The sequence below is a fragment of the Pongo pygmaeus genome, chromosome Y, assembly GCF_028885625.2.
Source record: "Pongo pygmaeus isolate AG05252 chromosome Y, NHGRI_mPonPyg2-v2.0_pri, whole genome shotgun sequence".
Classification (NCBI taxonomy): Eukaryota; Metazoa; Chordata; class Mammalia; order Primates; family Hominidae; genus Pongo; species Pongo pygmaeus.
Window position 1 is genome coordinate 42,687,349 of NC_072397.2, and position 14,745 is coordinate 42,702,093.

Genomic DNA, 14,745 nt, shown 5'->3' on the forward strand with positions numbered 1-14,745 from the left:
TAAACTCAGATATGACAGTCAACATCTCCCATTTATATTTATTTCAGGAATGAGACTTATTTTTATGCCTGTGAGCTGGGTCTAAAAATGAGTGATGGTTGCACCTGTGGCAAAATCCGCAAAAGAGAATCACAATTCCATCTTTGTACTGTTTTACTTAGACTCAGTATCTCAGCAATGGGCTTTCTAAATGAAGGGTGGTGAAAAGTTTTTCTTTCAATTGTGTGTGTAATTGAGAATCACAATCTTAGCTTTTTGTTGGGCCTTTTTAGGAAACTCTCCGTACCACCCAAGGAGTTTATACAATATTAATTATTGTTCTGTGAGCTTGGTACAAATATACAACCCAGGATTTTACCTATTGCCCTAAGCCTTGGAATGAGAGGCAAAATATCTTCTATTTGCTGAATCACAATGTAAGTTTGACCATCATACCTGTAAACTGAAACAAGGTATATTTTATAATCCCATTCGTGGGCAAAAAATTACAAAAAGAGTAACATCACTTAGGTGCTGTAGCACGCAGCATGTCACAGTGCCATCTCTAGGCAGAATACAGAAAGCGGGGTCATATTATCTGGATGTTGGACCTAGCAATATGACACAATTTTACTTGTAAAAAAATAATAAACTCAACCAAGGGATGAAAGCCAAAACTCTTACAGATTTGGCTGAAGATATGTCAAAATACTCTCTGTGGCTCTGGTGCTGGCAGGACTGAAGCATCATTAGAGTGCTGGACCTACCATTATGCAATCACTCCCTCATTATTCAGGACTGTAGCAGAAGAGTAACATCCTTTCTGAGTGCAACAGGTGAAACTTTCCGTTTGTGGGCATGATTCAGAAAAAAGGAAATAGTCACATAACCTAAATCCTGGTCTCAGAAATACATCACAATTTTAGCATTTTAAAGGCTGAGGCAGGGGAAGAGAGTCATGTCACTTAGGTCATGGGCTTAGAAACGTGTCCCAATGTCCCCAGTAGGCAGAACTCAGGCAGAAGAGGAGAGCAGTGTCTCATTGGTGCTTCTTTAGGTATATGTCTCAATCTAACACATGGGCAGAAACCAGGCAGAAGAGCCATATAACCTGGGTGCTGGGTCCTAAGGTATGCTGCAAGTCCACATTTGTTCAGAACCAAGGTGAAAGGGTTACATCACCTTGGGGCAGGTTTCACTTTCATGTCACAATGCTCTATGTGTGTGAGGCCAAAGAATTCAGTCCCATCAACTAGTTTATTAGCCCAAGAGATAGGTCACAAAGTCCTCTGTGAAGCATAGTCTTGGCAAAGGAGTATCATCACCTGTGTGTCTGGCCTAGAAATATGTCATTCTCCAGGGTGTCAGGGCCCAAGCAAGAGAGCCGCTTAACCTAGGTGACAGGTGCAGAGATATGTCACAATGCCCTACTTTGGGCATGGCTCTGGCAGAAAGTACCCACAGCTGTATGCCTGGCTTCACAATATGTCACCATCCTTCCTTTACGCAGGCCCCATTCCAGAGATTAGAGTTTCATCACCTATGAGGTGCACACACAAATATATTCACAATAATTTTGGTTGGCATGGCACAGACAAGAAGGTGAACATCAACTGGATACTAGATCTAGTGATATGTGCAATCCTTACTGAGAGAAGGGCCCAGGCAGGAGAGTCACATATACTCGAGGTTGGCCTTGGTAGATAGCACAATCCCGTATATGGGCTGGAACAGGCCTGGAGCGTCAAATTACACTGGTGCTTGGCAAAGATTTATATCACAATCAGACTGTTAGAAAATTCAAAATATGTGATTTACAAAACCATGCATGTCCTGTTTCCATGTGTGACAGTTGCCTTCATCCATGGGAGATGATGACAGTCCTTACTGTCAGGAGGATGTGCATACAAGACTCACAATTTCATCTGAGTTGAACCCTGCTTTGACTCTTCCTGTATAAACCAAAGGCTCTGTAAAATATGTGTGTGTGTTGTAATCTTTTGTGACGTTTGTACAAGAAAGTGATTCAGGACATCATGCATGTCCCTAAACTGAATTTTAAGAGTAAGAATATTCTCTATTGGATGAGTTCACATATAAGAGTCATTATTATTCCTGCTAGCCCTGCCTAGGTATTAGTTACAATTTGCTCTGTGGTTATGAATCAGGCCTAACACCCACATCACCTAAATGCTGGCCCAGAAATATTCCAGTATTCTTTTTGCAGGAAGAGTCCTGTCCAAAATATCACATAACTTGTGTGCTAAATCCAACTCTGTTACACAATGTTCATTTTGGGCTGTGTCTAGGCAGGAGAGGAAAGTCATATGACCTAAAAGCTGGGCTCAAGCATGTGTCAAAATGCCTCTCAACAGGAGAGTTTCTACAAAAAAGAGAGTCGTGTCATTTGAATGCAGTGTTTAGAAAAGCTACAATTACTATAGGAAGCAGGGTACAGGTCAAAGAGGAGAGTCATATACTCTAAATAATGGGTCCAGAAATATGTGGCTATTTTGCCTGAGGACACTTTTTAGACAGCACAGTCAAATCACCAAGGTGCTTGGTGCAGATATTTGTCAAACTTTCTTTTGTAGGCTATGTCTAGGCAGAATTCTTAAATCACTCAGGAACTGAACTACAATATATGTCACAATTACACTTGTGGAAAGGCTTAGGTATAAGACTCAACTGTGGGCTTTGTAAATGTGGGATGGTGGCAACTTCTAATTCCACCTGGGTGTGTAATGGAGAGTCCCAATTTGAACTTTTTGCTGGCCCCTGCTATGAAAATTTCTACCAGAAAAGAGTTTATAAAATGTAAGTTAGTTGTGTAAGTTTCTGTGATCTTGGTACAGATATGCAACACAGGACCCTATCTATTGCCCCAAGCCTAACAATGAAAGGCAAATATTTTCTATTGGCTGAATCCAAATATAAGTTTGATCATCATGGCTGTGAACTTAAACTGGGTATATGTTATAATCACATATGTGGGCAAAACACTATGCAGAAGTGTAACATCACTCAGATGCTGTGCCCGGCAATATGTCACAATGCCTTCTGTATGCAGGGTGTAGGAAATTGAGTCACATTAACTGGCTGCTGGACCCAGAAATATGACACAATTTCATATGTGTAAAAAACCCAGCCCAGTTATGAGAGCCAAAACACCTACATAATGGGCCAAATATATGCCAAAATACATTCAGTATCAGCAGCACAGGCAGGAGCATCACATCTTAAGGGTGCTGGGCCCAGCAATATGCAATATGCCATAATTATCTCTTTATGCGATCCCATACAGAAGAGTAACATGATCTGCATGCTGGGCAATAATATGTGTCAAATTTCTTTTTTCTAGGCAGGGTTAAGGAGAAAGAGGAGAGTCACATATCCTGAGTCCTGGGCTCAGCGACTTGACAAAATCCTCCTATTATGAAGGGCCAGGAAGAAAAAGAGAGTCACATCACTTAGGTCATGGGCTCAGAGATATGTCCTAATATTCCAACCAGGCAGAGCTCAGGCAGATGAGGACAGCCATATCACCTATGTGCTTCCATCAAAATATGTCACAATTTAACATGTGGACAGAAACTATGCAGAAGAGCCACATCACTTGGGTGCTGGGTCCTGTGATATGTCAAACATTGCTCTTAACACAGCACCTAGCCAAGAGAGATACATCATACTAGGTGAAGGTTCTCTGCTTATGATGCAATGCTTCATCTGGTTAGGACCCAGGGAGAGAGTCACTTCATTTAGGTGACAGGCCCAGAGATATGTCACAAGGTACTGTGTGAAGCATAGCCCTGGAAAAGGGTACTATCACCTGTGTGCCTGGCCTAGAAGAGTGTCACTTTCAAGGTTGGAAGGACCCTAGCAGGAGAGCCACATAATGTAGGCAATAGACCCAGAGATATGTCACATTGCCCTCCTCCAGGCATGCACAGGATATGGAGGACCCTTGCCTGTGCACCGGTCCTTGCATTATGTCACTATCATTCTGTTGTGCAGTGCCCATTCCAGAGAGGAGACTCTCATCAACTAGGAGGTAAACACAGATATATGTCACAAAAATTTTTGTGGGTAGTGTGCAAGTAAGGATGTAACATTACCTGGGAGCTAGATCCAGTGATATGTCACAATCTTTACTGAGAGATAGAACAAGCCAGGAAAGTCATGTCACCTTGAGGTTGGCTTAGGTAGATTTCAAACCCCACCTATGAGCTGGAACAAGTCCACAGCATCAAATTACACAAGTGCTTGGTGAAAATTTATATCATACTCACACTGTCACAAAATTCCAAAGATGAGATTTACCATCTTACCACGCATGCCCTGTTTCGTGTGTGACAGTTACCTTTATCCATGTGAGATAATGAGTTCTTACTTTCAGCTTTAATTGGGTGTGCAAACAAGACTCACGATTTCATCTGTGTTCTGAGCCCTTCTTTGACTTTGTGTGTATAACCCAAAGGCTTTGTAAAATATGTATGAGTGCTGTAATATTTTGTGACCTTTGTACAAGAAGGAGGTCCAGGACATCACGCGTGTACCTAAAGTGAGTTACAAGATGCAAAATATCCTCTATTGTCTGAGTCTACATATGAGAGTCATTATCATGGCTGTGAGCCATGCATAGGTATATGTTACAATTCACTCTGTTTTTAAGAAGGAGGCCTAACAGCCCTATCACATAAACGCTGGGTCAGAAATATTCCAATATTCTTTTTGTAGTCAGAGCCCTCTAAAAAATATCACATAACTTATGTGCTATGTCCAGCTCTGTGGCACAGTATCCCTTGTGGACAGCATCTAGGCAGGACAGTAGAGAAATATCATGTAAATGATGGGCCCAAAATTCTGTCAAAATGCTTCCTGTTGACAGGTCCCATGCAAGAGTGTCATATCATTTGGATGCAGGGATTACAAATACTACAATCACTAAAAGAAGCAGGGTACAGGCAGGAGAGAAGAGTCATGTAACCTAGATGAAGGATACAGAAGTATGTTACAATATCCCCTGAGGACATTTTAAGATACATCAGTCAGATCACCAAGGTGCTTGACCGATGTATCTGTCAAAATCTCATTTGCTATACGTAGGCAGAATTATTAAATCACTCAGGAGTTGAGCAAAGGTATTTGTCACAATTACACTTGTGAAAAGGCTTAACTCTAAGAGTCACCATCCTGCACAACTCGTAGGCTCCAGTCATATGAGTTGTTACTAGGCTTTTGTTCTGGTCTCTGGTATATGGCAGAATATCACCTGTGGCCAGAGAGAACACAAGAAAGTCCCATCACCTACGTGGATCTGGGCCACTGAGACATCACAATTCACCTTGTGGGCAGGAACCTGGTGGAAGAGTCACATCACCTGGATTTCAGTGACATATCAAAACCCCCTCTGTGGGCAGCACTTTGGCAAGACAGGAGGCTCACTTCACCGAGGCAATTGGCCTAGATGTATGTCACAATGTCTATCCTGTGCAGTAACCAAATTGTAGAGAGGTCTCACATAGGTGTTGGTCCCAGGAAATATGTCACAATCTCCCTGTGGTCTGGGCCAAGGCAAAAGTGAAGAAACATCACCTAGGTACTGAGCCAAGTGATGTCTTCAATGCTTCCTGTTGGCAGAACCCAAAAAGAAAAATCACATCACCTGAATGCAGTACCCAGTTCTTAGTCACAATGCCTTGTAAGTGCATGGCCAAGGAAGTAGAAGGGAGTCACATCACTTATATGATGGACCTAGATATATAACAAAATTCCTTCTGTAGAAAGTTTTCAGGCAGATAACTCACATCATCTGGTTGATGGTCCCAGTGACATATGTAAAATTTCCCTTTGAAGGCAGAGCCGCGATGGATGTTATCTATTACTTAGGTGCTTGCTCCACATATGACACAATTACTTCTGTGATCTGGGCCTAGAAAATGACTCAGATTATTCATTTGCTGGACAAAGTGACCTGTCCCAATCACACTCTCATATATGTTCGTAAATAAGTTTCACATCCCACACAAGTCCTGGTTTTGTGTATGTGAGTCAATTCTTTCTATAAGTTGGGTCAAAATGGAGGAGTCAAAATCTCAACAACGGACAAGATTCATGTATAAGAGCCGCAATCCCCCTTGAACATTGTGGTCCAGGAGGGTAGTCATGGCACCGCAGGTGTGCTGAATCCTGGTTCAAATGTTAACCACCTGTGGATCAGGTCCCTGTATGTGAGTAATTATTTCAAACATACACTGCTTTTAATGTGGGAGATTTAGTACCTCATTCCTAGACCCTGCTAATATGTGAGAATTACAATCATTTCAGCTAAAAGAGTCACATTCTTACCTGGTTGCTGGTCTCTGTTATGACAATCTTTGCACTGTTAATGCTTTATATGATATACCTGAGTATTATAATCCTTCATGACTTTTATACAAGTGAAAAACACAGGGCTTTACCCATGGCCATGAGACTGGTTATGAGAGTCAAAATATTCCTACTGGCTCGGTCCAAGTATGAGTGTTATTTTTGTCCATGCGTGCTTAATCCAGGTATAGGTCAAAATTTCACCTGTAAGCAGAGACAAGGAAAGGGAGTCAACTCAGCTCGACACTGAACCAGTGATACAGCATAATCTCATTTGTATGCTGGGCCTAGTCAGAAGAGTCACTTCACCTGGTTACAGTTTCAAATAATATGCCACGAAGCCCACCATAGAAAGGGAATAAAAGAGAGGAGAGTCACTCCACCTATGCATGTGCTGGACTCTGCAACATGTAATAACCCTCTCTCTTGGTAGAGTCTAGAATGTGAAGGAGAGTCACATCATGTAGGCTTTTCAATCAGCGGTATGTCAAAATTCGTTTGCTGAGCAAGGTTCAGGCAGGAGATGAGAGTCACACTACCTAGATGTTAAGCCAAACAATATTTCACAATGTCTTCTGGGTGCAGGACACTGTTGGAAGAGACCAATCATCTAGCTTATAGACCCGTAGATATGTGATAGTATCCCCTTTTGGCAGGGTCCAGACAGAAGAGTCACATTATTATGATTCTAACACAGTGATATGTCACAATTCACCCAAGGAAAGGAATTTAAGCCAAATAGTCTCAACACCTAAGCACTAGGCCTATTAATAGGCCAAATCCTCTTGTCTTTGAGAGTGACACTATAAACTCTGAGCTGGGTGTGTATATGAGAGTAACAATTACACAAATATCCTGGAGTGTTGCATGACTCTCAACAATATTCAAAAGCTTTATACATCATGCATGAGAATTTCAAACCACTCTAAGGCCTTCATGTTTATATGGACTCATGACCTTACATATTCCCCTAAACCCAGGTGTAATAGTCGGCATCTCTTCTATAGGCTTTGTTAGAAATGAGACTCATTTTTATGCCTGTGAGCTGGATCTAGAAATAAGTCACAATCCCACCTGTGGCCAGACCTACATACCGAGGTCACAATTCCAACTTTGTACTGCATTCAATTGTAAAACTCATGTTCTTAACAGTGGCCTTTGGACATGTAGAATGATGACAACACTTGCTTTTACCTGGGTGTGTAATCAAGAATCTCAAACTGAACTCTTCACTGGTCCCTATCAGCAAACTCTCTATACCACCAAAGAAGTTCATACATTATGAGTTAGCGTTGTAAAGCTCTGTGAGCTTGGTACAGATATGCAACTCAGATTTTATGTATTGCCTGAAGCCTAGGAATGAAAGGTAAAATATCTCCTATTGGCTGAATCTCAATATAAATTTGACCATCATGCCTGTGAACTGAAGTCATAGTCCCATTAGTGGGCAGAAAAAGTAGGCCAGAGGGTAACATCACTTAGGTGCTGTGCCAAGCAACATGCCACAATGCCCTCTTTAGGTAGTGTATAGGAATTAGAGTCATGTTAACTGAGTTCTGGACTCAGCAATATGAAGCAATCCATTATGTGGAGAAAAAACAAAAAACAAAAATAAAAAAACCCCCCAAAAAACAGCAAAAAGATGAGGGCCAAAACACCTACATAATGGGCCCAGGATCTGTGAAAATACCTTCTCTGGCTCCAGCAAAGTCATGAGTTTTATATTTTCAGGGTACTGGGCCCAGCAGTATGTTATAATATTCTCTACATACAGGACCCATGTAAAAGTGTAACATTATCTGGGTGCTGGGCCCTGCAATAGGCCACAATTTCTGTTTGTGGGCATGATTTGAGAAAAAAAAAAGAGGTGAATCAAATAACCTGATTGCTAGGCTGAACAATATTTCACAATGTCTCCATTGTAAAGACCCAGCAGAAAAAGAGAGTCACTTCCCTCAGTTCATGGGCTCAGAGATATAGCCCAGTGTCCCCAGTAAACAGGGCCCAGGCAGAAATGGAGAGTCATATCACCTAAATGCTGCCATAATTATATGCCAAAATCTTACCTATGGGCAGAAACCAGGCAGAAAAGCCACATCACCTGGGTACAACTGCAAGTAATATGTCACCATCCGCAGTGTAGATAGGTTTCTTATAAAAATAGATAATGACACCACGTGGGTGCTCTGTTCACCAATATGTAATAATTCCCTCTCCTGACAGAGTCTAGGAAAAAAAGGGGACTTCCATCACCTAGGCTTTGCACTTGATTGTATATAACAATTTTTTCAGTGAGGAGGATCCAGGCAGGAGGGGTGAGTCAAATTACCTAGACTCTAAATCTAGCAATGTGTCACAGTGTCTCCCCTGGGCAAGGTACTGGCAGGAAGGACATATTACACAGACAGTAGGCCTGGAGATACGGGAAAATATCCTCTGTTTGCAGGGCCCTGGAAGAAGACTCACATTATTTTGATTCTGACCCAGTGATATGTAACAATGCCCTAATGGAATGAAATTTAAACTAAAAGTTCTCAACACCAGGTACTAGTGCAAGAAATATGACAAAATCTCCTCATCTTTAAGGGTGACACCATTAAATGTTAGCTATCTTTGTATAAGAGTCACAGTCTCATGTGTGTGCTTGCCATTGTATGACACTCTCTATAATACCTGAGAACATTATACAATATGCATGAGAGTTGCAATCCTCTTTGAGGCCTACAGGCATTTACAGAATTATGATTATACATATTGCCCTAAACCCAGGTATGACAGTCAGCATCTCTCCTATAGGCTGGTGTTAGGGATGAGATCATTATCATGACTGAGAGCTGGCTCCAAAAATGAGTCGCCATCCCACCTGTGACCATATTCATTTATGAAAGTCACAATTCCATCTTTGTGGTGTATTCACTTGTTTGACTCAGGATCTGAATAATGGGCTTTGTAAATGTAGGATGGTAAAAAACTTTCTTTCACCTGAGTGTGTAGTCAAGAATCATAATCTTAACTGTTTGCAGAGCACTGTTAAGAAACTCTTTGTATCATCCAGGAAGTTTTTATTACATGAGTTAGTGTTGTAAACTACTGTGAGCTTTGTAGAAACATGCAATGAATAACCTGACTCTTTGACCTAAACCCAGTGGTGAAAGGAAAAATATCTCCTGTTGGCTGAATCCCAACATAAGCTTGATCATCATACCTTTGGACTGAAGCAAGGTATTTGTCATAATCCCATTTGTTAGCAACCTATGCAGAATGTTAACATCACTTAGGTTTTTTGTCAAGCAATATGTCATGATGCCCTCTGTAAGCAGCGCCTAGGAAAGAGGGCCACATTAACTGCAGGCTGGAGTCAGCAATATAATACAACCACACATGGAAGAAACTCAGCAAAGTGGTAAGAGCTAAAACACCTAGAAAATGGGCCAAAGATATGTCAAAATACCTTCTGTGGTCCCGGCACAAGCAGGAGAGTCACATCATTAGGTTTCTAGGCCAAGAAATATGCCACAATTTCCTCTTTATGCACAACCTAGGCAGAAGAGCAACTTCATCCGGGTACTAGGCACTGAAATACGGCAAAAGATCTGTTCATGGGCATTGTTCAGTTACAAGACGAGAGTCACATTACTTAAGTTCTGAGCTCATCAATATGTCATAATCTTACCATTTTAAAGCCCTAGACAAAAATAGAGTCACATCACTTAGGTCACGGGCTTAGAAATATGGCCCAATATTAACAGTAGGCTGGGTTCAGACAGAAGAAGAGTCATATTACCTAGATGCTTCTTTAGCTATATGTCACAATTTAATATGTGGGCAAAAACCAGGTTGAAGGGCCATATCACGTGGTCTTGTGTACTGAGATATTCACAAGTCCCCCTAAAAAAGGACCCAGGCAAGAGAGTTACGTCACCTAGGTGCAGATTCCATGCTTATATCTCAATACTTCATGTGGGCAGGACCAAGCAGGAAGTCACATCACCTTTGTGATAGGCCCAGAGATAGATGACAAAGCATTTTTGAAAGCATGGCCCTGGCAGAAGAGTTCCATCACCTTTGTGCCTGGCCTAGCAGTATGTCACTATTCAACTGGGCAAGTTTCAAGCAGAAGATCCGTATCACCTACATGATAGGTCCTGTGATATGTCAAATGCCCTTTTTTGGGCATAGCCCTGACAAAAGAGCATTATCGCTTGTGTGCATGGCCCAGAAACATGTCACTATTTTTCCCTGTGTTCAAGGCCCTTTCCAGAGAGGAGAGTGACATCTTCTAACTGATGGACACTGTAATATGTCACAATGATGTCTGTGAGCATGGCACAAGCAAGAATGTAATGTCACCTGTGTGCTGGATCCAATGATGTTATAATTCTGAGTGGAGGGCCCAGGCAAAAGAGTCACATCACTTCAAGGTTGGCTTAGGTAGATATCAAAATCCCATAGGTAGGCTGGAAGCAGTCTGAAGGGTGAACTCACACAGGTGCTTGGCAAAGATTTATATCACAGTCATGATGGAATAAAATTCTAGGGCTTAGATTTACAATATCACACATGTTCTATTTTTATGTAGGACAGTTGCCTTCATTATCTGTAATGGTGAAAACCGTTACTGTCGGCTGAATGTGCGTATGAGAATCCCAATTTTCTCCATGTGCTAGGCCCTGTTATGATTCTCTCTATACAACACAAGGATGCTATAAAATACGTGTGAATGTTGTAATCTTCTGTGACCTTTTTACCAGAAGGAGATCCTGGATATCACTTATCTCCCTAAGCCTAGTTATAAGAGTCAAAATATTTCCTATTGGCTGGGTTCACATATGAGAGTCCTTATCATGCATTTTAGATGTGTCTACCTATATGGCACCATCTCATCTGTGGTAGTTAAAGAGGCAGAAAACCACATCACCTATATCCTAAGCCAGAAATACCCCATTTTTTTTTTGTAGAGAGGGCCCTAACAGAAATGTCACAAAACTTGGGTGCTAGGCTCAGCTCTATGGCATAATGCCCTTTGTGGAGCATGTCCAGGCAGTAGAGGAGAGTCATATCACCTAAATAATGGGCCCAGAGCGATATCACAAAGCCTCCCCTTTAAAAAGCCCAGACAAGAGACTCATGTCATTTGGGTGCAGTGCTTAGAAATGCTACTCTTCACTGGAAGCAGGGTTCATGCAGAAGAGGAGAGTCATGTAACCTAGACAGCAGCTGCAGAGATGTGTTATGATCACTTCTGAGAACCTATTAGGACACGAGAGTAAAATCACAAAGGTTCTTGGCAAAGGTATAGGTCCAAATGTGATCTGTGGGCTATAACAAGGCAGGATTATTAAATCACTCAGGAGCTGGGCAAAGGCATATGTCACAATAGTACCTGTGAAAAGGGGCAGGGATGAGAGTAATGATCCTGCACATGTCCTGGCTATGGGGAAAAGCATCATCATTAGGCTCTTTATCTGGTCTCGGGTAAATGGAACAATATACCTGTGGGCAGATAGAAAAAGGAAAGTTCCATCACCTTAGTGGATGCTGGTCCAGTGAAACGTCTCAATTGTCCTTGTGGCTAGGACTCTGATAGAAGAGTCACATTATCTGGATGCTGTTTTCAGTGATATATAAAATCCCCCCTGTGAGCAGAACTTAGGCAGGAGAGAAGACGAACTTCACTTAGGCAATTGGCCTGAATATACATCACAACGGCCCCTATGTGTAGGATCAAGGCAGGGGAGTAACCTTGCTTTGGTGATAGGTTCAGCAATATGTTACAGTCACTCTGGCAGTCAGGGCACAGGCAAGAGGAAAGAAGCATCACCTAGTTGCTGAGCCAAGTAATATGTTACAAAGCTTCCTATTGGCAGAAACTTCATCCCCCAAAAAAGTCACATCATCTGGGTGCAGTACCTAGTTATGTGTCACAATCCACCAGAAGTGCAGGGCCAAGACAGTAGAAGGAAGTCATATCACTTAAGTAATCAACTTAAATAAAAACCACAGTGCTCTCTGTAGGCAGGCTTCAGGCCAAGATTTCACATCAGCCAAGTGCTGGTCTCAGTGATATGTAAAAGTACCCTATGTTTCATTACCAAAAGAGATGTTGCTTATTGCTTAGGTGCTTGGTGCACATAAGTAACAATTTCAACTGTGCTCTGGGCCTGGAAGGGGGAGTCAAAACACTTAGATTCTGTGCAAAGTTATACTTCTCAATTACACACTAAAAACTGTTCAGGAATAAATTTCACAGTCTGAAGATTGTGTTCCAGTAAGAAAGTCAAAGTACCACAGTTTGGCTAAATCGTAGTTCAAACATCACCAAACCACCTATGGATCAGATTCATGTATGAGAGTAACAATTTCAAGCTTCAACTGCTTATGTGTGTGAGATTTACTCTCTCATTTGTAGGCTCTGTACATGTGTGAAAATGAAAATCGTGTCAGTTGTGTATGCATCCAAGAGTCACAATAGAACCAGGTTGCAGGTACCTGTTATGAAACTCTTGTCTGAATAGTATAATTTCCTGTGAATTATTACAGGTGGGAGATCTAGGACATTACTCATTGGCCTTAAGACTGCCTGTGAAAGTCAAATATCTCCCACTGGCTAGGTCTAGGTATGAGAGTTATTATTGTGCATATGAGCTGAATCCAGGTATACATCGCAATTTCACCTTTGGACAGAGACAAGACAGAAGAGTTACATTATTTGGGTGCTGAGCAAGGGATACATTATAATTTCCTTTTCAGTCAGGACTCAGTCAGAACAGTCATATCACCTGGATACAGTCTCAGATAATATTATCATGACCACTAAACACTGGGTTGAAAAATAGAGGATTGCCACACCCCTAGGTGCTGGGCTCAGCAATATATTATTATTTCCTCATTATCAGAGTCCAAGATAAACTCATTGGCAGAGTCCAAGACAAAGAAGAGAGTCACATCACCTAGGTTTTGCACTCAGTGGTATGTCACAATTTCTTCAGTGGCCAGAATCCAGGCAGGAGTGGAGAGCCACATTACCTAGATACTATAGAGATATGTCCCAGTGTCCTCTGTGGCAGGGCAGTGGCATGAGAGGCACATCACCTAGCTGGTAGGCCCAGAGATATGTGATAATATCCCCTGTTGGCTGGGTCCAAGAAGGAGATTCACATTATTAGGATTGTGACTCAGGGATAATTCACAATGCACCTATCGGCAAGAATTTAAGCCAAAATTCTCAACACTTGGTTACCAGGCCTAGTGAAAAGACACACTCTCTTCATCTTTTAGGGTGACACCTTTAACTTTCAGCTAAGCTTGAATATTAGAGTCAGAATCTCACATGTATGCTGGGCCAATGTATGACACTCTTTACATCCAAGGGCTTTATAAAACCTGCGTGAGGGTGCAAACCTCTCAGCGACCTTCATGCTCATATGGATTCAAAATTTTACATATTGCCCCCAATTCAGGTTTGATAGTCAGCATCTCTTTTATAGGTAGGGTTAAAGTAGAAGAGCCATTATTATCCCACCTCCAGACAGATCCACATATAAATTCACAGTTCCAAATTTGTGCCATATTCCACAGTCAGCATTGTGTATGTAGGAGGGTGATAACATTTAATTTTACCTGGGTGTGTAACCAATAGTCCAAATCTGAACTTTTTACTGGGCCCTGTTATGAAAGTTTTTACCACCAATGAATTTATACAATATAAGTCAGTGTTGTAATCTTCTTTGGGCTTCGTACAAATATGCAACCCAGGACTTACCTGTTGCCCTAAATCCAAGGATGAGAGGCATAATATATCCTATTTTCTGAATTCCAGTATAAACATGATCATCATGTATATGAACTGAATCGTGGTACATGTAACAATCCCATTTGTATATAATAATAATAATAATAATAATAATAATAATAATAAACAGAAAGGTAACACCAGTTAGATGCTGTGCCAAGCAATATGTCTCCGTGCCTTCTCTAAGCAGGGTATAGAAAATTGGGTCAAATTAACTGGGTGCTAGACCCAGCAATATGACACCATTTCATGTGACAAAAAGCCAGAAAAGTTATGAGAGCCAAAACACATACATAACGGGCGCAAGATATGTTAATATACCTTCAGTGTCTCCAGCACAGACAGGAGAGTCACATCATAATGGTGCTGGGCACAGCAATAGGAAATATGCCATAATTTCCTCTTTTTACAGAAACCAGGCAGAAAAGAAACAATATCTGGGTCTTGGGCCCTGTAATAGGTCAAAATTCCTTTTAAGGGGGACATGGTTTGGGAAATAGGAAAGAGTCATATATCCTGAGAGCTGAGCTCAGCAATGTGTCAAAATCATCCTATTGTGAGGCCCAGGCAGAAAAAGAGAGTCACATCACTTAGGCCATGAGCTC

The 14,745-nt window shown here is 41.5% G+C and overlaps 1 pseudogene; it reads right to left on the bottom strand.

Annotated features, from left to right (window-relative positions):
- Window positions 1–6,583: 6,583 nt before the first annotated feature.
- Window positions 6,584–14,210, bottom strand: LOC129025799 (testis-specific basic protein Y 2-like; annotated as a pseudogene).
- Between the last annotated feature and the right edge of the window lie 535 nt (window positions 14,211–14,745).